This window comes from Lithobates pipiens, unplaced genomic scaffold, assembly GCF_037356315.1.
Source record: "Lithobates pipiens isolate NorthernLeopardFrog02 unplaced genomic scaffold, aLitPip1_a1.2 Scaffold_27, whole genome shotgun sequence".
NCBI classification, from domain to species: Eukaryota; Metazoa; Chordata; class Amphibia; order Anura; family Ranidae; genus Lithobates; species Lithobates pipiens.
In genome coordinates this window covers 162,475,019-162,498,919 of record NW_027507788.1, presented here as the reverse complement: position 1 = coordinate 162,498,919, position 23,901 = coordinate 162,475,019, and the positions used below count along the sequence as shown (strand labels likewise).

At 45.3% G+C, this 23,901-nt stretch overlaps 1 protein-coding gene across 7 annotated transcripts in view; it reads right to left on the bottom strand.

Annotated features, from left to right (window-relative positions):
- The window catches only part of LOC143934321 (CMP-N-acetylneuraminate-beta-galactosamide-alpha-2,3-sialyltransferase 4-like), a 368,047-nt gene extending 344,474 nt beyond the window's left edge, over positions 1-23,573 (bottom strand). For 3 of the 7 annotated variants that reach the window (XM_077457821.1, XM_077457820.1, XM_077457823.1), the window contains exon 1: positions 23,392-23,573. The gene's annotated coding sequence lies outside the window, so the exon portion shown is untranslated. The remainder of the gene's footprint in view (positions 1-23,391) is intronic. The other 4 variants (XM_077457825.1, XM_077457824.1, XM_077457833.1 and 1 more) reach the window with 2 other exon arrangements.
- Positions 23,574-23,901: the final 328 nt, after the last annotated feature.

The following is a 23,901-nucleotide window of genomic DNA, read 5'->3' as shown; positions in this document are numbered from 1 at the left end:
CCATCTTATCTGTGCCCATCTTATCTGTGCCCATCTTTGCCGCCTTATCTGTGCCCATCGGTGCCGCCTTATCTGTGCCTATTAGTGCCGCCTTAACTATGCCTATCAGTGCCCACCAGTGCAGCCCATCAGTGCCCACCAATGCAGCCCATCAGTGCCCACCAATGCAGCCCATCAGTGCCCACCAATGCAGCCCATCAGTGCCCACCAGAGCAGCCCATCAGTGCCCACCAGAGCAGCCCATCAGTGCCCACCAGAGCAGCCCATCAGTGCCCACCAGAGCAGCCCATCAGTGCCCACCAGAGCAGCCTATCAGTGCCCACCAGAGCAGCCTATCAGTGCCGCCTCATCAGCGCACTTCAATGAAGGAGAAAAATGACCCGTTTGCAAAATTTTATAACAAAACTATTAAACATGATTTTTTTTTTTTTGCATTTTTTTTCTTTGTTTAGCAAAAAATAAAACTCCCAGCTGTAATTAAATACCACCAAAAGAAAGCTCTATTTGTGGGAAAAAAAATGATAAAAATTTCATTTGGGTACAGTGTTGTATGCCCGCGCAATTGTCATTCAAAGTGCATCAGCACTGAAAGCTGAAAATTGGTCTGGGACTGAGGGGGGTTTAAGTGCCCAGTAAGCAAGTGGTTAAACAGGGGGACACTTCTGGCACTGCAGGATCTGAGTCCCTGGCGGCGTAGTGTGTTGCTGATAGTAGCCTTTGTTACGTTGGTCCCATCTCTCTGCAGGTCATTCACTAGGTCACCCTCGTGTGGTTCCTGGATTTTTCGTGCGTGCTCATCCCTGTTTCTTCGGTGGCGGCGTGTCACGGAGACACCGCTCGCCACCGAAGGGGGTGAACAGCCATTGGTTATGGCTGTTTACCACGCAATGGTCACACCCCGGCTGTGCACGGCTGTGCGCGTGCACGTCGGTGACAGCGTGTTCCCCCGGGAACACTGCTCGTCACCGATGCTGGTAAACAGCCATTGGCCGGCTGTTTACCCACGTGATCGGCTGTGATCCTTTCACAGCCGATCACTAAAATGTAAACAAACCACGGTAACGCGATGTTACCGGGTTGTTCTCCTCCTCACACACCGATCGTGTGTGAGGAGGAGATTGCGGTAACATCTCGTTACCGCCTAGAGTACACCAATCACACTGATTGCCCCCCCCCCCAATAAAGAGGACCTGTCACCACCCCTCATAGTACCTGTCAATCACAGTCCATCAGAGTACCTGTCCCAGCCCATCAGAGTACCCGAGTACCTGTCACGGCCCATCAGAGTACCCGAGTACCTGTCACGGCCCATCAGAGTACCCGAGTACCTGTCACGGCCCATCAGAGTACCCGAGTACCTGTCACGGCCCATCAGAGTACCCGAGTACCTGTCACGGCCCATCAGAGTACCCGAGTACCTGTCACGGCCCATCAGGGTACCCGAGTACCTGTCACGGCCCATCAGGGTACCCGAGTACCTGTCACGGCCCATCAGGGTACCCGAGTACCTGTCACGGCCCATCAGGGTACCCGAGTACCTGTCACGGCCCATCAGGGTACCCGAGTACCTGTCACGGCCCATCAGGGTACCCGAGTACCTGTCACGGCACATCAGGGTACCCGAGTACCTGTCACGGCACATCAGGGTACCCGAGTACCTGTCACGGCACATCAGGGTACCCGAGTACCTGTCACGGCACATCAGGGTACCCGAGTACCTGTCACGGCACATCAGGGTACCCGAGTACCTGTCACGGCACATCAGGGTACCCGAGTACCTGTCACGGCCCATCAGAGTACCCGAGTACCTGTCACAGTCCATCATGGTACCCAAGTATCTGTCACGGTTCAACAGTGTACCCGAGTACCTGTCACAGCCCATCAAAGTACCTGAGTACCTGTCACAGCCCATCAGAGCACCCGAGTACCTGTCACAGCCCATCAGAGCACCCGAGTACCTGTCCCAGTCCATCAGAGTACCCGAGTACCTGTCCCAGTCCATCAGAGTACCCGAGTACCTGTCACAGTTCATCTGAGTACCCGAGTACCGGTCACAGTTCATCTCAGTACCCGAGTACCTGTCACAGTCCATATGAGTACCTGTCACTGCCCTTCAGAGTACCCAAATACCAGTCACCAAGCCAACAGAGTATCTGTCACCAGGCCATCAGAGTACCCGAGTACCTGTCACCAGGCCATCAGAGTACCCGAGTACCTGTCACCAGGCCATCAGAGTACCCGAGTACCTGTCACCAGGCCATCAGAGTACCCGAGTACCTATTTGCAGCCCATGTCTCATAGAATATACGTTGGGATGTTTGCGTTCCAAAATGGGGTCATTTTGTGGGTAATTTCACTGTCCTGGTGGTCCAGGACCTTCAAAAGTGTGATAGGTAGGAATGAAATGAGATGTGTCATTTATGCTCCTAGAACGCCTGAATGTACTACTTCAATGATCGGCCTCTCTATGTGACCACGCTGTGTAAAAGTCCTACACATGTGGTATCGCCATACTCGGGAGGAGTAGCAGAATGTGTTGTGGGTTGTAATTTTTGCTATATGCATGCTATGTGTTAGAAATATCTCATAAATTGACAATTTTGTGTAAAAAAAAAATGCGTTAAATTTTTTTCCACATATTCCAAAAACTTCTGGAAAAAAATTAACCATTCAAAAGACTCATTATGCATCACAGATTATACGTTGAGGTGTTTGCTTTCCAAAATGGGGTCATTTTATGGGAAATTCCATTGTCCTGGTACTCAAAAGTGTAATAGGTGGTTGAGAAATGAGATGCGTCATTTTTGCTCGTAGAACGTCTGAAGGTACTACATCAATGTTGGTGCTCTGTATGTGGCCAGGCTGTGTAAAAGTCTCACACATGTGGTATCGCCGTACTCGGGAAGAGTAGCAGAATGTATTTTGGGGTGTAATTTGTTGTATGCATATGTTGTGTGTGAGAAATAACCTGATAATATGACAATTTTGTAAAAAAATAATAATAATAAAAAAAAATCTTCATTTTGCAAAGAATTGTGGGAAAAAATTACAACTTAAAAAAACTCATCATGCTACTTACTTAATACCTTGGAATGTCTACTTTGTAAAAAGGGGTCATTTGGGGGGGTATTTGTACTTTCCTGACTTGTTAGTGTCTCAAGAAATGAGGTACACCTGATGTACTGAAGGCCTGATCAGAAGTGATCAATTTTCAGTGATTGGCACCATAGTTTGTAGACTCTATAACTTTCACAAAGACCAAATAATATACACTAATGTGGGTTATTTTTACCAAAGATATGTAGCAGTATAAATTTTGGCCAAAATGTATGAAGAAAAATTACTAATTAGCAAAAATTTATGACAAAAACAAAGAAAAAGGCATTTTTTTCACAAAATGTACGTTTTATTTTATTTATAGCACAAAAAATAAAAAACTCACTAGTGATTAAATACCACTAAAAGAAAGCTCTATTTGTGTGGAAAAAAGGACGCAAGTTTCATATGGGTACAGTGTTGCATGACTGAGTAATTGTCATTCAAACTGTGAGAGCGCTGAAAGCTGAAAATTGGTCTGGTCAGGAAGGGGGTGTTACTGCACTGTATTGAGGTGGTTAAAGAAGATGCAGGTCTGTGAGAGCCAGAAATATTGCTTGTTTGTAGATGACCAAATACTTATTTTCCACCATTATTTGCAAATAAATTATTTCTAAAATCAGACAATGTGATTGTCTGGATTTGTTTCTACATTTTGTCTCTCATAGTTGAGGTATACATACCTATGATGCCCGTTACAGGCCTCTCTCATCTTTTTAAGCAGGAGAACTTGCACAATTGGTAGCTGACTAAATACTTGTTTGCCCCACTGTATGTATATGTATGTATACATGTGTGTGTATGTATGTAGGAAGATGCTTTTTACAGGAAGATAATTATATATATATATATATATATATATATATATATATATATATATATATATATTGTGATATCATGATAAAATAAGGGCCCAGCTCACCTTTTCAAAATACTTGTCCTGGGAACTACTGACCGGGTGTTAATTGAATTTATTTTGTTTTACAAATGAACTTTGCAGACGTCGAGGCTCCATCTCACCAAGGGCCATTGACATGCAAATGTCAGAACTGTTTGGGCTGAGGATCAAAGGGGTTGTTCATTAATTCATAGACTTAAAGGGGTTGTAAAGGTAAATGTTTTTTCACCTTAATGCATTTTATGCATTAAGGTGAAAAAACATCTGACAGTGCCTGCGCCCCCAGTCCCCCCGTTTTACTTACCTCACCCCTCGAAAGTCCCGCGCTTGTCCCCCCGACGTCCTTTCCACCGTTCAGCCTGGCCGCTGATTGGCTGGAGTGGATGGATAGAAAGCAGCGCAGCCATTGGCTTGCGCTGCTGTCAATCACATCCACTGACGCGGAGCGTCTGGGGCTAGGCCGTGTGATACAGCGAGCCGGCTGTATCACGGGAGCGCGCCCGCAGATGCTTCTCATCATGCAAGGGAGCTCGCATGAACGTGAGAAGCACCTGCGGGAGGAAGCAGAGACAGCCGCTGAGGGATTCCAGAAGAGCAGGTTCTGGGCCACTCTGTGCAAAACGAGCTGCACAGTGGAGGTAAGTATAACATGTTTGTTATTTTTAAAAAATAAAGAAATTCACTTTACAATCCCTTTAATGGCACCGGAACTTTAAAACCTGAGCATGAACATTAGGCTTTAGAGGTAGCCAATCAGAATTTGATGCAACTCTGAACCAATGAATTTGTTGCATATGTTGATTGGTGGAGAATGCATATAAAATAGGGGGAGCGCTAACTGTTCTCTCTGTTTTGACTCCAGACCATCAAGACGACAGGATGTCTGTGTTAAGTATTCCCTTATCTCTCCTTACCTTTTCTATCCTAGGATTTGTCTTAAAATATTGATAGCCTGTGTATGCCCATTGTAAACATGTCAGAGTTTGGCCTATATTATCTTTGCAGCCTAAGCAACATGCCCATTGTAACCATGTCAGAGTTTGGTCTAAATTATCTTTGCCGCCTAAACAACACTTTATTTGTAAGAGCCGGTTCACACAGCGGGCGATGCAAGGCGACACGACTCGCCTCGTCTCGCTCTCGCAAGTCGCCCCCGTTCTGTACAATGGAACCGTTCTGAGAGGAGCGACTCGAGTCGCTCCGACTCAGAAAAAAGGTTCCTGTACTACTTTTGGGCGACCTCGGGGCGACTTGCATTGACTTCTATACAGAAGTCATTTGCAAGTCGCCGCTGAGGCCGCGGCAAGGCAAGTCGGAGTCGCCTCGCCTCGCCTGCTGTGTGAACCGGCCCTGACAGCACAAGAGGATATTTGGTAATTTCTAATCATTCTAACGTTTCTTTTCTATGTAATTGTTTATCTGTTCGCACCGTTGTCATTCTTTATTTTTTTTCTTACATAGGCAAAGGTTTTTATTCACTTATTTTATGTAACGTTAATCGTTTAAGTGAGGTATAAACACTGCCAACACAGGCCTTACACACCAAAGTTTATTTCTTTGATCTAAAGGTCAAATCCTTACAATGTTTATACTTAGTTCAACTACTAAAGAATGTTGTGACACTTGGCACACTGCCCGGGTTTTTTTTCCCTTTCTTTTGACTGCGGTCAGCTTGATCGCGCGTGCGGGGGCATGGTTAATCACGATAACTATTCTTAACGTTTAATCATGCAGCTCTAATACATTGTATAATTTACTTGCAGCCACACTACTACTGGCTTTAAAGGAATTCTATATGGGGACTGCAGCCTCTTGTCAGAGAGGGAGAGGGAAAGAATGAATGTGCTGGTACAGGTAACTAATAACTTACTTTTTCCCTTGCTTAGGAATAAGGACACCTTTTTTGTCACAGGGGAAACCTTAAAATAATTTTAAGGTCTCAGGGAGCCCCTGTTAAAGCCAATCCATGAGGAATTCCATCAGTGGAAAAAAGGGCCCCCTGCATTGGTGGCCAGTGGGAAGAATGTTTCCTCAAAGATAACTAAATAGACCATAAGTGTCAGGCAACTGGCTGTCAGGTGTCATTGGCCCTGGAGCTATGGAGACATCATCAAATGTAAGTTCAATCAGACACAGATAAGGAACCCCTATCAGCCTCTGGAGGAACCCTGGCTGAGAATGGCTGCAATAGATGATACAGGCAACCATACAAGATTTAGCTAGCTTAAAGAGGAACTTCCGTCCTCCTAGTATGGTGGCCCTGCTCCCTTCCTCAGGCCCCATCATAATGGCGCATGTGTAGAAGTGTCCATGGGCTCTGCCTGGTCCTGGCACAGCCTATAAGCACGTCTCCCCACATGCAGGTGGTTTACAGTTAATGCACAAAGGCAGAGAAATGTTCAGATTTCCCTTGTCACAGTCTTTGTGCATGAAACCCCACACAAGCGCAATATTCAATTTCTAAGTGAGGGAGTGAGAGGAAGCTAACTCTTTATGCTTTACAGCAGTGTTTCTCAACATTTTTTTCAGTCAAGACACCCTCCAAAATTATTGAGTGTCTTGAGGCACCTGAATTCTAAAATTAAAAAACTATTCTAATTATTGTACATAATGCAGCAACATCCACACACATAGGACACCCAACATTAGGAGGTGCAAACTAGTACTGACTAGTGTTCCAATGTTTCTCTTCCTCTGCAGTTTTTACATCACTCAGCTAATGTGACCCCAAAGTAGAGGGGCAGGGAAGGGTCAAACAAGGATGCTGTGCAGGCGACCAACATCCTCCTTAGCAACTGATGATATAATTGGTCGTTAGTAAAGATGGGCTTGGGCATTTTTAGGATGTCACCGGCCCAATCCCACCAGGAAGCCAACACTGCACATGGCTGATCACAGGCAGTGAGACATTTCCTAATATGTGCAGCTGCGGACCAGGAAATGTCACACTGCCTGTCATTAGTGTTGGCTTCCTGGCGGGATCCCGAACAAGCCTGAGCCCATTCCTAGTTGTTAGATGGTTGGCAGCTAGAAGGTCGTAATGGTGCACAATGAAAACCTGTGGCTTTGTGTAACTAAAAGGCAGGCTTGATCCACCCACGGCCTCATTACAATTTTTGGGCATTTTACCAGGGCACCCCTGAGGAAACCTCAAACCACCCTGGTTGTTAACCATCTCCCACCCGGCCACTGCACATATAAAGCCGGGTGGGCGCTTGCTCCTTCTAAGTGGACGTTCAGGAATGTCCCTCAGGAGGGGGGGGATCGTGCCCGTGCAGTGGTGCAATCCCGATGCACTCGTTTCATCAGCACGCGGCGCATCTCCAATCGGAAGGAGGGCTCTGTGATTGGCCCTCCTGGTCACACGATGGCTGTGTCCAATCACAGCCGTCATGTGATGTAAATAGAGAGCTGGTTGCTAGGCAATCGGCTCTCCTATCCTCACACGGAAGTTGTCAGTGAGAGGAGGAGAGCAGATCTCTGCAACCAGCTGGTGATCAGTGAGTATAAGCCGTTTTTACACACTGATCAGTGTCCCCACACAATGTAAACACACAATGTCCCCTACATAGTGCTCCCAAAACAATGTCCCCACACAGTAAAAACACCTGTCCCCCACATATATAACAGTAAAATCATATGTCCCAATGATCATCTGCACACATATGTCCTTGATCTGCACATTATCATAAAAAAACTAATATTATACACTTAATGGCACCAAAGACATATGTAGCAGAATACATTTTGGCTTCAATGTATAACAAAACTCAATTTTATTGGATTTCTTTTAAAACAGAAAGTAGAAAATATGTTTGTTTTTTTCAAAATGTCCGCTTATATTGCAAAAAGAAACTGATTTGTGAATACCACAAAAAAAGCTATATTTGTGTGAACAAAGTGACAAAAATTTCATTTGGGTAAAGTGTTGCATGACCACGCAATTGTTATTTAAAGTGCAAGAGCGCTGAAAGCTGAAAATTGGTCTGGGAAGGAAAGAGGTGAAAGTGCCCAGTACTGAAGTGGTTAAAGACTGCGTTACAGGATGAAGGTCCACTTTAAAGGCCAGCTCCACAAAAACGAGACATCCTCCCTGGCAATGGGGGCACCTAGCACTGCAAGGAGTAACTGCTCATATAGCCTAGAGAGGAGAAAATACTTGCCCTTACTCCCCACTCCAGCAGGCTCCCTCCGGTGCTGTGACCTGGTCCCTTGCAGCTGCTCAGTAAGCTGCAACCGCCTTCGGTCACACTCCAGTCTTCTAAACATATAATAAAAGTTTTAATGTTCCTGTATTGTATGTGATGTCCCTGAGTCTTCTCCCACAGACCAGAGCGTTAGATGGAGAAGGAGAGCTATGGAGCCAGCCGATGCGAGGTGTAAGGTAAAGTAAAGCTGCTTGTACACCAACCCCTAGGCATACCAAACATTCAACCCTTGCATTGTGTGAGGCCCCTCTGTGAGGGTGATTTTTTTCATTTCCATGGAGTTAGGCTTTAAAGTTTCTGTGAGGGCAAAATTAAAAGGCATCACAGGAAAGGACATAAATACAGGAGCTGTGATGAGTCCAGGCAATGCATAAACAACTTAAAGAGAGATTTCACTGTATAAAAAAATATTAAAAGCCAGCAGCTACAAATACTGCAGCTGCTCACTTTTAATAAATGGACACTCACCTGTCCCATGATCCAGTGAAGCCGGCAGCTGAGGCCGATCGATCCCTCGGCTCTCGGCTGCTGCCGCCGCCATTCTAGGTGAGGGAATCAGGAAGTGAAGTGTTGTGGCTTGCGAGTCACGCAGCGCAATAGGAATGGTCCGCTCTGTCTCTGGGACCCATGTGTGTCCCAGCAGACAGCGCGCTGGGACAGGAAGAGGCATAGACTCCCATGGGAGTCCATGCCCGGAAGTGGGTGCAAATACCTGTCTGTCTTAGACAGGTATCTGACCACCCTCCCCCCTGAAAGGTGCCAACTGTGACACCAGAGTGGGGGAGGGTTCCGATGAGTGGAAGTTCCACTTTAGGGTGGAACCCCGCATTAACCACTTCAATACAGGGCACTTTCACCCCCTTCCTTCCCAGCCCAATTTTCAGCTTTCAGCGCTCTAGCGCTTTCAGTGACAATTGCGCGGTCATGCTACACTGTATCCAAATGAAATTGTTATCATTTTGTTCGCACAAATAGAGCTTTATTTTGGTGGTATTTATTCACGACTCCGTTTTTTTTTTTTTTGCGATATAAGCGCAAAAAAAGCGGAAATTTGGGAAAAAACAATATTTTCTTTTTTCTATTTGAAAAGAAATCCAATAAAATCAAATTTTGTCATAAATTTAAGCCAAAATGTATTCTGCTACATGTTTTTGGTAAAAAAAATTCCGTTAAGTGTATAATAATTGGTTTGTGTGATCACGGACATATGTACGCAAATGATCATGTACATATGTGTGCAGGTGATCACGTACATATGTGTGCAGATAATCATTGGGACATGTGATTTTAGTGGGACATATGTGGGGGACATGTTTTTATTATTAGGGACATGTGTTTTTATTATTTGGGGACATGTATGTTTTGGGGACATGTGTGTTTTGGGGACATATGTGGGGACTGTGTTTGTACTGTGTGGTGTGTTGTGTGTTTACACTACACTGATGATCAGTGAGTAAAAAGCTGTAAAAAGCAGCCCATACTCACTGATCATCAGCCGGCTGCAGCGATCTGCTCTCCTCTCCTCAGCGGTGACTTCCGTGTGAGGAGAGGAGAGCCGATTGCCTAGCAACCGGCTGTTTGTTTACATCACATGACGGCCGTGATTGGACACGGCCGTCATGTGATCAGGAGGGCCAATCACAGAGCCCTCCTGCCGATCTGAGATGTGCCGTGTCCGGGTGACACGAGCACATCGGGATCGGGCCGCTGCGCGGGCACGCGCGATCCCGCTACTCCTGAATGACGTTCCTGAACGTCCTATCAGGATTAGACGGCTCCCACCCGGCCGTATATATGCATTGGCCGGGTGGGAAGTGGTTAAAGACACGGAGATGTCTCACTGCCTGTCAGGCAGGCCATAGATTGTGTGATTTTTTTTTCCTGCAACTGAAAATCACTCGATTTCCCTATCAAAACATTTCGTGTTGATGGGAGAATCCCCCCCCCCCCCCCCATGGAGCTATTCTGTTCTACTAGTGGGGGCGTCTTGGGAACAGTTTCTGTCAGAAGAACACGATTATTGCTAGCCACTGGAAATAATCACATCCTACAAATCAGACATGTTGCTTGTAGCCAAGTTAAAATCGATGGATCAACTTGGGTGAAATCAGCCTGCCCATCTGTCATACACAGGAAAATTTTTCCAGCTCCCTCTAATCTCCTTCTGGGTTCCAGACTGGTCTGTTATCTGAACCTTACATTCACCTTTAGTCTCGGTTCACATAATATGCGCTTTTGAGGGCCGCGTTTGCTTGGGCACGACAGCCCATTCATCTGAATAGGCTGCCATGCCTGTGCTTTGCGCAGAAAAAGATACATGCACTTTTTCCAATACGCAGCCTGCAGAGAAATTGCATGGTCATATTGACTCGCTCACAGCAGTGCATTTTCACTATGGGTGGTTGTAGGAATTGCTGCAATTCTCGCATCTGCAGCCATCCGCATACATGTTAACCAACCTACATGAACGATTTATTTTAAGCCTTAATGCCATATTTACCCAACTATATGCTCCAGGTGGTCCAGATGCAAAAGCATTTTGATAGAATGTGGAATGTTCCCAAAATGTTGATTAAAGACATCTTCTGAGCGATAGGCAGTCTAAAAGCAGCTTTATGAATAAATATAAGCCATGACATGAAGATACACATGAAGTCTTAGTCCACATGTTAATGATACAGGGGTGCACAGAAAGATGTTAAAATCGTGATCCAATGAAATGCAATCTAGCATACAACATGTATCATTCAAATGTATGTAAACTCTATCCGTAGTTTACTTTCTCCCTTTTGGTCTATTAAATATAACATACCAGTACATCTGTATAATCAATGGAAAAAAATACTGGTTGATGGGAAAAGAAAAATACCTGTCTTGTCAGCTTATAACTTAGGTAGAAAGGAATTTCTGCCTCCAGTGTTATATAAAAGGTTTCACAAACTTAGACACAGCTTTTTATAGCCATCATTGGGGCCCATTCACACTGATCTGCAGCCCAACCACTACTGCCCACACAGTGTTTTTTAAACAAGCTTTATTTGAAGTGTAAAAACACTTTATTTATGCCACTGCATAGAAGCGCGGTGCACTGCAGTTCTGTGCAGTGACATGTGGAACTAAACAGAGCGGTGCGATATTATGCAAACATGTGACACTGCCTTCTTGTGTAAACAACTACTATTTTCTGTGTGTAACTGTAGTTACCTGTATTCTCTATGCAGGAAAACACAGGTAACTGCTCCTAGTGTGAATGGGCCCCTAATTGTCTGCATCGTGAGGTCCTCAACCATATAATAATCAGTTGTCGGTCAGAAATTCGTATACATGTAGTAGTTAGGAATGCTTTGCTTTTCTAGCATGGTGTGACCCTGAGGATATCCAGATATTGTGGGAAAGAAAGCGATTGCTAAATGTAAAAGTCATGCAAGTCCTCTGAGACTGCATGGCATTTGATAATTTTTACACAAAGCAACATCAACGTACAAATGCAAAAATAGGCTACTGCTACACCACAATGCACAGCACCAAAAATAAACTAGCAAAGAGTTCCTGTATGACGTGGTTACCAGGAAATTCGTTGCCAGCTTTGCAGGGGTCTGGTCCTTGCGGAAATAAGGACGGTCATGATAAAGGCTAGCAGCAGTTTTCAAAATATTACACTATCCGGTCTTTGTAATAAAGCCGCACACAGGGCAATAACCCACAGTGACAAGACCAATTTGTTTACTGCAGCTTGGTTGGCTGGGATGTTTTCCAGGTGGCTGGTATGGATTAATGCACTTTGCACATAGATAATAGAATTGAATGTGATTTACCATATCAGACAAAACAAAGAAAGCTGGATTCTGACTGCCTTCAATGTGTTACTTCAATTTACATATTGTTCTTTCGCTTATCAAACACATAAGTATTTAACAATACTAATATTGTCCTACACCTGCTACATTCCCTGCATAAAAGGGGGGAGGTAACAAATTACCAAATCATTCAACAAAAGAGCAAAAAAAAAAAGTTACTCTTCTTTGTAGCTAAACAGCAACTTTACAAAAGAAACAAAGTATACAGGTGGTCCCCTAGTTACAAAACAACTCCTACTTACAAATGGAGGGAGACAACAGGAAGTGAGATAAAAAGGAAATTCACTCCTGTAAGGCTTCATGTACATGGGATGTTTATCAACCTCTCCAGAATGCTGGAACATCACTAGTAATCCACGTTTAAAAACATGCGTTTAGGAGCGTTTATAAGCCACGTTTAGCTGCATTTGTGTTCAAAAGCGTTCACTAAAGATAACTGCAGGAGACCCTCCCAAAATGATTAGAAAGCACTAAAAACAAGTACTTATTAACTATTTCAGCCATTCTGTGAGAAGAACAGTGAGAGTAGCAGCTGAGAAAGCAGTGTGCTTGTAGCTAGCTGTTATTTTTTGGTTGGTTTGTTAATATTGATCCCAATAGGATCCCATAATGAGCATGTGTAAGGAAATGCTCCCAATGTTGCTTTTACTGAGGTTGCAAAGATTTAAATAATTGTGTGAAAGGACCAGAGTTTGTCGCTACTGGACACATCCATTGATGGCTCAACAGATCTCCACAGGATACATTCTAATACGTATGTTCAGCTGCGTAATTACCCAGAGAATTTTTTACAATTTTGCACATGTCAATTGCGACCTTTGACGTTCTCTTGGAAAAGCTTAAACCCCGTCTAGTTCGCATGGACACCAACATGAGAAAAAGCCCGCCACCAGAGGAACGTCTGTTGGTTACTCTCAACACGTCTGCATCAAGTAATGCAGCTCGTGTATTGTACAGCATAATTAGCTGATGAGGGGAGTATATCAAGCTTGCAGGCAGTGATAACTGAGTTTTTGGTGTGTTTTTAGCATTTTCCAAGCTCAAAAGTAATAAACAAAATGTTTCCCTTTAACCACTTGCTTACTGGGCACTTAAACCCCCCTCAGTCCCAGACCAATTTTCAGCTTTCAGCGCTGATGCACTTTGAATGACAATTGCGCGGGCATACAACACTGTACCCAAATGAAATTTTTATCATTTTTTTCCCACAAATAGAGCTTTCTTTTGGTGGTATTTAATTACAGCTGGGAGTTTTATTTTTTGCTAAACAAACAAAAAAAAATGCAAAAAATAAATAAAAATCATGTTTAATAGTTTGTTATAAAATTTTGCAAACAGGTCATTTTTCTCCTTCATTGAAGTGCGCTGATGAGGCGGCACTGATAGGCTGCACTGGTGGGTACTAATAGGCTGCATTGGTGGGCACTGATAGGCTGCATTGGTGGGCACTGATAGGCATAGTTAAGGCGGGACTAATAGGCACAGATAAGGCGGCACCGATGGGCACAGATAAGGCGGCACTGATGGGCAAAGATGGGCACGGATGGGTGGCACGGATGGGTGGCATGGATGGGTGGCACTAAGGGGCACTGATAGGTACCACTGCTAGATGGGACTGATGGGCACTGATAGGTGGCTCTGATAGGTGGCACTGCTGGGCACTGGTAGATGACACTGATGGGCACGGATATGTGGCACTGGGGTGCAGCACCTTTGTTGAGGCAGATTGTGGGCACTGCTGATTGGCACTGTGGGCACTGCTGGGTGGCACTGTGGGCACTGCTGGGTGGCACTTATTTTTTTATTATGTTCAGTGATGAGGGGGCAGGTGGGCACTGGCAGGGCTGGCCGTGATCGGGACTGATGTCCCGATCACGGCCGCCGGTGATCGGCTCTTTTTTTTTCTCCTCGCGCTGTCAGCGCGAGGAGGAATAATAGGCGATTGCCGGCTCCCTTATATCACATGATCAGCTGTCATTGGCTGACAGCTGATCACGTGATAAGGGGTCGGGATCGACCCCTTGCTTGGATCGGTGATCAGGCGAGTATCATAGACTCACCGATCACAGAGCGCGCCGCGCGTGCCCCTCAGGGGGCACGCAGGCCACTTGTGCACGGGACTACGTCAATAGACGTAGTCCCGGCAAAGGAGATCCATGCTGTAGCCGTCATTCGGCTATAGCGCGGGTCTCAAGTGGTTAAAAACGCTTCTAGATGAAAAGGCGCCTAAACATGGGTAGCCGCGTTTAGCACTTGAAATACCTCTAAACACAGCTTCTGAGCGCATTTTGTTGGGTTACAAAAAAAAGCCTCTAAACTCAACTGCTTAGAAACAATTATAAACGACCCTGTGCACATGTACTGATGAGATAACAGAGGAGAGTTCCGGAGCAGTTGAAAAAAATGCCCAACTGCTTCTAAAGACCCATACACACTATCAGTGTTTCTGCTGAGTTTTTCCTTCAGATTTACCAAAACCATATAATATGAGGTCAAACCTTAGGAGTTTCAATTTGTATGCAATCAGGCAGGCCCTTGCACTACATGGTTGGGGTAAACCCGAAGGAAAAAAAATCAGCAGAAAATCTGATAGTGTATATGGGGCATAAATGTTTACCAGCAGCAGTGTACATAAGGCCCAAGGCCTAATGCCGCGTGCACACGAGCGGACTGTATGGCGTACTTAGTTCGTCATACAATCCGACGGACAGTCCGTCGTACTTTCCACTGAACGGACTTGACCACACACGGATGCACAAACGTACGACGGGACTAGAAATAGGAAGTCCAAGACACAGGAAATAGGAAGTCCAAGACACAGGAAAGCACCCTTCCGCCGTGTAAATCTTTTCTGGGCATGCGCCATTCTTAGTCCGTCGAACTAGCATACTGACGACCGTACTGTCCGCTGAAACCAAAGTACGACGGACAGAATTTCGAAAAAACCGAAATACTTAGTACGCCGGACTGCACGCTGAAAAAGTCCGCTGAAGCCCACACACGAGTGGATTGTCCGCTGAAATGTGTTTCGACGGACTAAGTATGCCATACAGTCCGCTCGTGTGTACGCGGCATAAGAGTTAGGCTCCATGCACACTAGGAGCAGAAAAAAAGTTTTTAGCTTACAAACATGGCATAAAAGACACAAATTGAAAGCATATTGTACAAAGTTTAGGCGTGTCTATGAGAGTTTATGAGCATTTCGTATATAGGCGTTTTTTACACTACACGCCCCTCTGCAAAAGCCAGGAAATGATGTACAGTGACAACACACCTTTTTTTTTACTAAAAAAAATTTTTTGAAACTTGACGTTCAGAAGAGATAAGGAGTTTAGGAGAGACTGACATTTTTACAGCGCCTAAACTTCTCCAGAAAACGTGTTTTCTTCCTGCCTCTGAACGTCCCTGACAGAAAACGTCTGTAGCAGTCATAGGCCTCTTTCACACGGGACGGACCCGTGATGATCCGCCCCATGGACTTCCGCCTGCTCAGCGGGAATCGCTCCGTCGATCCCAGGTGAGCAGGAAGATGACAGGTCTGTCTCTGCACACTGTGCAGGACGGACCTGTCAGAGCACCGCTCTCCCCTATGGGAGAACGGATGACGACGGACCGCAGAAAAAAACTTGTCGGGGTAGGTACGCAGCTGCACATACATGTTTTATATTTTTATCGTGAAATATGTATTGATTAATATATTTTAATTCTTTGCTGCTGCATATGGTAGTATAATATTTTTTAATGCCTTATTAAAATATCCAGAATCCTAACCCTAACCATTCATCCTAACACTAACCACTAACCCTAACCCCTAACACTAACCCTACCCCTAACAGCTAACCCTATCCCTTACACTAACCCTAAACAACCCTAACCCTAATCCAACCCTTAATCCTAAACAATAACCCTAACCCTAACGGATAACCACTTACCATAACACCCAACCCTAATGACCAAATTACATTGCCGCAGATGGTCACAGTTGACTTTGAGGCCATGTATCTCTGATGCAGAAAAGTGCATGACATGACATTGGGGTTCCTGGCAATAATTGGTCCCAAGATAAGGGCCCCCAAAGTTGGGTCACAAAATGTCATTCTCTGATGCAGAAAAGTGCATGACATTTTGCGACCCGACTTTGGGGCCCCCTATCTCTAGATCCACAGTGTCTGCATACCAAATTTGGGGTTCAGTTTTCCTTATCAATTAGTTGGTCTGCTAACGGCACGCACCCTCTTCCCTGCCTTTCAGTCCCGCGCCCGTCCGAGTGTTACAATCCCCCGCGTAAAAGGCCGGTGCCGCTGTATACCTCTTATAGCAGCGCTCATGTGACCAGGCACGTCCGCCTCTCTCCTCCTCTCTCTGGACGTCAGAGCGGTATTCTCAGACCCGCTGGCTTTGCTGACACGAGGGAGAAGAGAGGAGAAAAGCAGCCGGTGAGCGCCGAGCTGCAATAAGGTAGCAGCTAGCTTTTAAAATATAGTGAACTGCAAAGCATTCATCTTGGTATTTATGGTAAGACAAGTGCCCCATCACTGGTGTTCCCGGGGGGGGGGGGGGTGCCCCATCATTGCTGTTCCTTGGGGGGATAGTGCCCCATCACTGGTGTTCCTTGGGGGGGGATAGTGCCCCATCACTGGTGTTCCTTGGGGGGGGGGGGGATAGTGCCCCATCACTGGTGTTCCTTGGGGGGGAAATAGTGCCCCATCATTGGTGTTCCTGGGGGGGGAATAGTGCCCCATCACTGGTGTTCCTGGGGGGAGAAATAGTGCCCCATCACTGGTGTTCCTGGGGGGAGAAATAGTGCCCCATCACTGGTGTTCCTGGGGGGAGAAATAGTGCCCCATCATTGGTGTTCCCGGGGGGGATAGTGCCCCATCATTGGTGTTGCTGGGGGGGGATAGTGCCCCATCGGTGTTTCTGGTCCAGTCCGGTCCCTCCGGCCCATTTTGATCCGCTCCCTTGCCCCAGCCCACTCCCCCCCTTTTGGGTCTGGTTCTTTGTCCAACCAAACTCCCTTTCTATCACAACCCCCTCTAGTCCGGTTCCTCTCCCACATGTCTCTCTTCCAAACTCCCTCCCAACCTACTCCCTCTAACGCTTTGTCTCCAAACTAGCCAAATCCCTCCCACCCTCCAGTTCGGTCCCCTCCCCCATTTGGGGCCAGCCCCCTCACTGCATTGTCAGTAATGAATGAGGAATTTACTTTAATTGTTATGTTGTGATACAGTTTGAGTGTAACACTCCGTTTTGTCATTATTATTTTAAATTAATGAATTTTTTTTTTTGTATGATTTTATCCGATTAATCGAAAAAATAATCGGCCCGATTAATCGATTATGAAAATAACCATTAGTTGCAGCCGTAGATCAAAGTGACACCTAGATGCCAATAAAAGTTCCCATAGAGTAAACATAGATTGCCACCTTCCTGAGGCTCAAAGAAAACTGCTAGTCATTTTGGCTGCATTGATCTGCAGGGGGCATTCACAAGGCCTCGGCCGGCCTGCAAACTTTGATTAATATCAACAGATCTAAGGAACCTATTTTATCTACCATAAAAGCCAAAATATTAGCGACAGAGAGATGAAAATAATTCCTTTTGATCGTACACGTGATGGGTTACGTGTACATGTAACTCTGTATTTTTAGGATGTGTGGAATCCTAGAGAACCACACAAAACCGTTATATGGCACCTGATTGCGGCAGGCAGGCAGTGATTGGCACTGTTGCGATCGGATTGATGCACTGGTATCGGAAATTCTATCCATGACCCAGCAATCAGCACCGTTCTGGGCCAATTCAACTCTGGTAATTTCAGAACACAAAACATCCTGTTGGCTGAGACAGGAACACCCCCCAGGGTTAATTGGCAAAGGGCTAAAGTCCAGCCCACATCCATATTTCAATAAATTGAGTAGCCTGATATATGGACGTTGTACTTCCACAAAGCCAATTAGAAACTGGGGAGTTCCCACATGTTCCAGTATGCTTCTACTAACGGATAGATTTCAGTACAGTTTATTTCTCTTTTTATCCCCTTTTAGTTTCATAGCAAATTGCCAATTGTGTGTCTTTCTGTATTTTGTGTATCCTTTTTCTTTGTGCGCTGCCCACTTTCGGGATATTAAATGATAAAATTAATGAGTGACTTCTGTGTACTAAGCTAAGACTTAAGTACTCGGTCTAAGTTACGTGCCAATCGGTATGCAATTGTCCTGTGTGTTGTCAGATTGCATGGAGATCGTAAGCTAACAGATCTTCCAGATAGAGATCTGTGTGTGCGGTGGCTCAGCAGACCAGTCTGCGGACAAACTGTTGGGTGGTGGCAGGCTATCGTTTGTGTGTCTGGTGTGGGGACAGTGGGAAGAGTGATTAACACTGGGGTTTAAGCTTGCAGGATAGCTGGAGGAACCCTAGAAGTGTGTAGTAATTGCTAGACTGCTCCCCAACCCTTAGAGTGCACCAGATTGTATGTAAGATTCATATCTGCCTGTGTGTGGTCAGCTAGCTGGATTGGAGTGGAGTCTCCCTCTAGTGGTGGCCAAAGGTAGTGCGGGCTGTGAAAGTACCACAGTCTTACATGGTCAGTATAAGTTCCCCCTTATTCCCTTAGTTCTTCATATACCCCGGTCATGGAACGCAGGTCACCGTTAGCTAATTGCCATGGGCGGGCGTAATCCGTGACAGCAGGCCCTGGCAAAACCCATCTGCACATGGTTTACAGCACATGAGCAAAGACAGAGAAGTCTTCAGACTTCCCTTGTCACAGTCTTTGCACATAAAACCTCACACGTGCGCATATGACTGCTGGACTTGCCACATGCGCAGATGTGCCACAGGGCTTTCTCGGTACCTGAGCCCTGCAGTACACCTACACACCTTCAGGAGGCAGGGGGAAATAATCACCTAAGCAAGAATTAATGCTTTGCAGCAAGAATAAAGCAGTTAAAAAAAAATTTTTACATTTCCAAGTCAGCAAGGATCACTTACCACAAATTTGTGGCAGTGTTGAATTGTAAGGGCTTGTTCCCACTTGACTAAATTTCTGATGCTCAAACGCTCTCATAGCATTTGTATGGTATTAGTACGGGCAACAGACAGGCGTCAGAGAGCTTCAAAATGATGCATTTTACAAGCGATAAAATACGTTCCCTAAACGCACTATACGTGGTTTCTTAGCGTTTGATGAGCGTTAAAACTGCACCAGAATGGAAACTGACAGAAATAAACTAATTCTAATGCATCATAACCACCAAAACCGTGCCGAAAACACCTGCCAGAGCGTTTGCAGAGCGTTACCATAGACTTGAATGGGAGGCGTTGATAGGCTTTAAACGCCTCCTGACTCAACATGAGGCTTCAATTTTGAAGCAGTGTGACGCAAACGCTTAGGGCCGGTTCACACTGCGGGCGATGCGAGGCGACACGACTCGCCTCGCCGCTATCTTACAAGTCGCCCCCGTTCTGTACAATGGAACCGTTCTGAGAGGAGCGACTCGAGTCGCTCCGACTCAGAAAAAAGGTTCCTGTACTACTTTCGGGCGACCTCGGGGCGACTTGCATTGACTTCTATACAGAAGTCATCTGCAAGTTGCCGCTGAGGTCGCGGCGAGGCAAGTCGGTGTCGCCTCTCATCGCCTGCAGTGTGAACTGGCCCTAAGTGTGAACAGCGCAATGTGCAGTTTATTATATCTTATGCATAGACATTTGAGGGGCTTTTTTAACACCTGTCAAACACCTGCTCTTAATGCCAGTGTGAACTCAGCCTAAAGCCTCATACACACAATCGGATTTTCCGCAGACAAAGCATCAGACTTTTGTCTGAAGGGTGTGTGCCATGAACTTGTTTTGCACACAAAACGGTATACAATTGTTGGCCAACAAACATGAATGCAATGATGTACTACATGGAATTTCAGCTCCTGAGTGCCATCCTTTGGGCCCCTTTTGCTAATGTCATGTTTGGTGAGCACTGATACCGAGCATGTGGGTTTATACTTTGAACTTGTGTGTGACAGACTTGTGTACACACGATAGGAAAATCTGACAACAGACCTTGTCCACTGAACATTTACTAGCCTGCTACCCAACATTTGTCGGCAGAAAGTTGGCCAACAGTTGTCTGATGGAGCATAGTAATGGTCGGATTTTAGACAAACTGTCTGTCATCACACAATTCCCAGATGAAAATCCGATCGTGTGTACGAACGAGGTTTAAGTCTGTTAACTTGCTGCACATTTTCACTAGTAAGTTGTACATTTGCAGATCACTTGAAGCACAAGTTCTAGTTGACACTTTTCCAATTTGTATCAAATTTGCATGGCAAGTCTCTAGCAAAGTTGCAGTGGCGAGTCTACAGCAAGAGCTCTGAAAGTCTACAGTATGAAAATTCAGCCACAGTGACCCCTTGTGGTGGGAGGACTATTGCACAACATAACTAAACCAGAACTTTCAGCAAACTTGCAGAATGTTTGCAAAAAAAAACGGTGATCTGGAGTCATGCAATGCAGACTTGCTGCAATTGTGTAACAGATTTGAGAGGCCTGGCAAGTCTAGCAATAGCTTAGCAAGTCATTTTCAAACTTGCAGCACAATTACTTGCTCTCTGGGTAATGCTTTACAGGGTAAAGGTCTGCTTTAAGGCTAGGTTCACACTGGTGCGATGTAGACATCGCATGTGATACGCACCACATTCCTGTTCAAATCACATGCGATGTCTGTGCGGTGCGAATTCAGCAATTCTGTATGTTTGAAACCACATTGCATCCACACCAAAATGGTACAGGACCCCCCCCCCCCCCACCCCTGAATCGCATCGCATGGGTGTTCACACCCATGTGATGCAATCCTGGCAATCACACTGTGTTTTGGGGTATTGTTAAGATTACATTGACACTACCGCAGACCGCATGGACAATTGCAATGCAATGCGGGAAACGCACACCATCACATCAGTGTGAACCTAGCCTAAAGGGGTCTGGAGTCCAGCTCTGTCCTCCCTTAGCCAGTTCTTCTTACTGTTGGGGTTCCCTGCTGCTGTCATCTTGAATATGGGAGCTGGCTGTGACTTCTTGAGGAATCACACCACCGATCCTCTACTGGGCAACTGCAAGATTACGCGTTGCTATGGGACTGGACCTGCAACCTCTTGGGATGTGAAGCTGCAGGTGGGGGGCATGCCTAGGGTAAGAATATAAAAAGCATGAGTAGGTACCTATCAAATGAGGTACCTGCTTCCCATTAAAAAAGTATAAAAAGTGTTAAGGGTGGGTGGCTGTGGAGGGGGAGGAATAGCAGCACTTTCACTTTTGAGTAAAGGTCTGCTTAACCTAAAAACAGCAAAAAGGGGGCGCACCGACCTAGTGCATTACCATAATAAAATGTATTGAAGGGTTAAAAAGTATTATACTCACAAATACATGACAAGTAAGCATGTCATAAAAAGCAAATGAGATCGCCCCTAGGTCCAGTGCAATCAACTGATGATATGGGAAGACCAGACAGCATCCATATTGGCTAACATGTTTTGAGGGAGAACCCTCTTCAGGCTTGACGTGTGACCCAGAGTTTGACTTCTATTTATTATCTAAATTGCTAGTAGATCAAACACTAAAAAAATAAAACAAATGCAGCTGCTCCATCTAATGATTGGTAAGCTGCAATATGTTATATTTTTGGTTTTGGGTTTAAGCCCGTGTTCACATTGACTGCGGCTATGCAATTGCACAACTTCATCTGAAATTGCACAATTTCAAAGTGCGACTTTGAAGACCTCTGTGCGGCTTTATGCACAGGTGTCTATGCAAATCGCACCCCGAAATTGGCAACATTATTGCAGGAGCTACTTTTTCAAATTGATGCGGCACTGCAAAGTCGGCCTTGCACCGATTTAAACAATGCAATTGCTGACAATAAAGGTGTGACTTGTCATGCAATTTGACCTGTCAAAAAGCATGGCAAGTTGCTCCAATATGAATGAGGGCTAATAATGCTTAAAGTGACAATGCACAGCTGTTCAAGTTTAATAAATATCACCCCTCCCCCCCCTTCCAAATTGTACAATATGGATAACTATATTATCCCCATACAAATTAATCCAAACCAAGGACTGGACAGGTGGAAGCAGACACGTAGCTACTATACAGAAAAAAAAAAAAAAATACTGTGCTTTTCCTACATGACCTGAGCTATCGACAAAAGCTTTTACTTCGGTCTAACTGGTCCCTGAATTCTAGATCTGCCCTGTACAAAATGTGAAATCCTTGTTCCCATGAGAAGCCCATAGCATACACACACATTACTCTGGGGATGGATGTCTAGCCAGACTGCTGAACAAGTGACAGGTCAGAATATAGGATGGGTGGCGGCTGCCTGTCGGACTGGGTCTCTCTATAACTGTCACACTGACAGGAACACCAGCAGGCAGGTCACACTTGTGTGTGTACAGAGGAGACTGCATGGCACATACATACAATATAATAAATTATATATATATATATATATATATATATATATATATATATATATATATATATCGCACATACACACACAGAAATAGGGTAGGTTACTTCCTTATCTTTCCTTTGCGGTTTCTTTCTGGAGTATAGTGTCAGGGTGGGCGCCCAATTTTCCACCAATAATCAAAAAAAAACGACGGGACACCTTCTCCAATGCAAAATTTCTTTATTTTATCTTTAAATTTAAAGATAAAAAAACAAGACATTTTGCATCGGAGAACGTGTCCTGTGTGTATATATATATATATATATATATATATATATATATATATATATATATATAACACATATACTATATATACACACACACATTATATATACATACATACATTTTATATATCTATATATATATATCTATATATATATATATATATATATATATATATATATATATAGAGACACACACACACACACACATATATATATATATAATATATATACATATACATATATATATATATATACACACACACACACACACACACACCTCCATACACAGTGACAGCCATGCGCACAGCCAAACAGTCTCCCCCAGATCCCGTTATCAGAGTAACTTCATGACAATGCACAGTGTGCTCCGCAGACATGAACACCGCACAGCCCCGATCATCCCCGGCACACATCGGTCACCCCGTGACCCCTGCCCCGGGCCACCCAGCGGGGAACACAGCACTGGTTCGGGCTGCAGGCACGGCGGGCAGAACAAAAGGCAGCAGACATGGGCAGTGCCAGGTGCCCGCCTGACAGCGGGAAACCCCGCAGGGAGAGAGAGAGCGCGGAAGACAAAGCTGGCAGGCTGGGATGTACTCACCGGAGAGGGAGAGCGGAATCCTGGTGATCGGGTTTATGGAACCAGCAGAAGAGCTTCGGGGGGAGAGGGGAGGAGGAGAGAGCATCTAGGGAGGGGGGAGGAGAGAGGAGAGAGCAGTGACATGTGCGGGAGGAGGAGACACCGAACAAGGGGCACCAATGCCAGCCTCACACAGGAGGGCACAGAGCCGGTACCAAGCACCAACCTACATCCGGAGAGGAAGAGTGTATGAGAACATCACAGGAGACCACCCTGTATACACAGACTGGGGGCGGCATCATAGATGGGGGGGGGGGGGGGGTGGAGCTGGGAGATCGTTATATCCATGGAAGGATAGCATAATAGATGGGGCAGATATTCGGGTGTTGCTGGAGATAATGATTCATGGTGAAAATGGGGTGTAAGGACAGGATAGATGGGGGCAGATAGGGGAACAGGTGAAGCTGAAATAACTATATATTAGGGGAATGTGGTGTAAGGACATGGGGTAAAAGACAGGGCCAGATATTG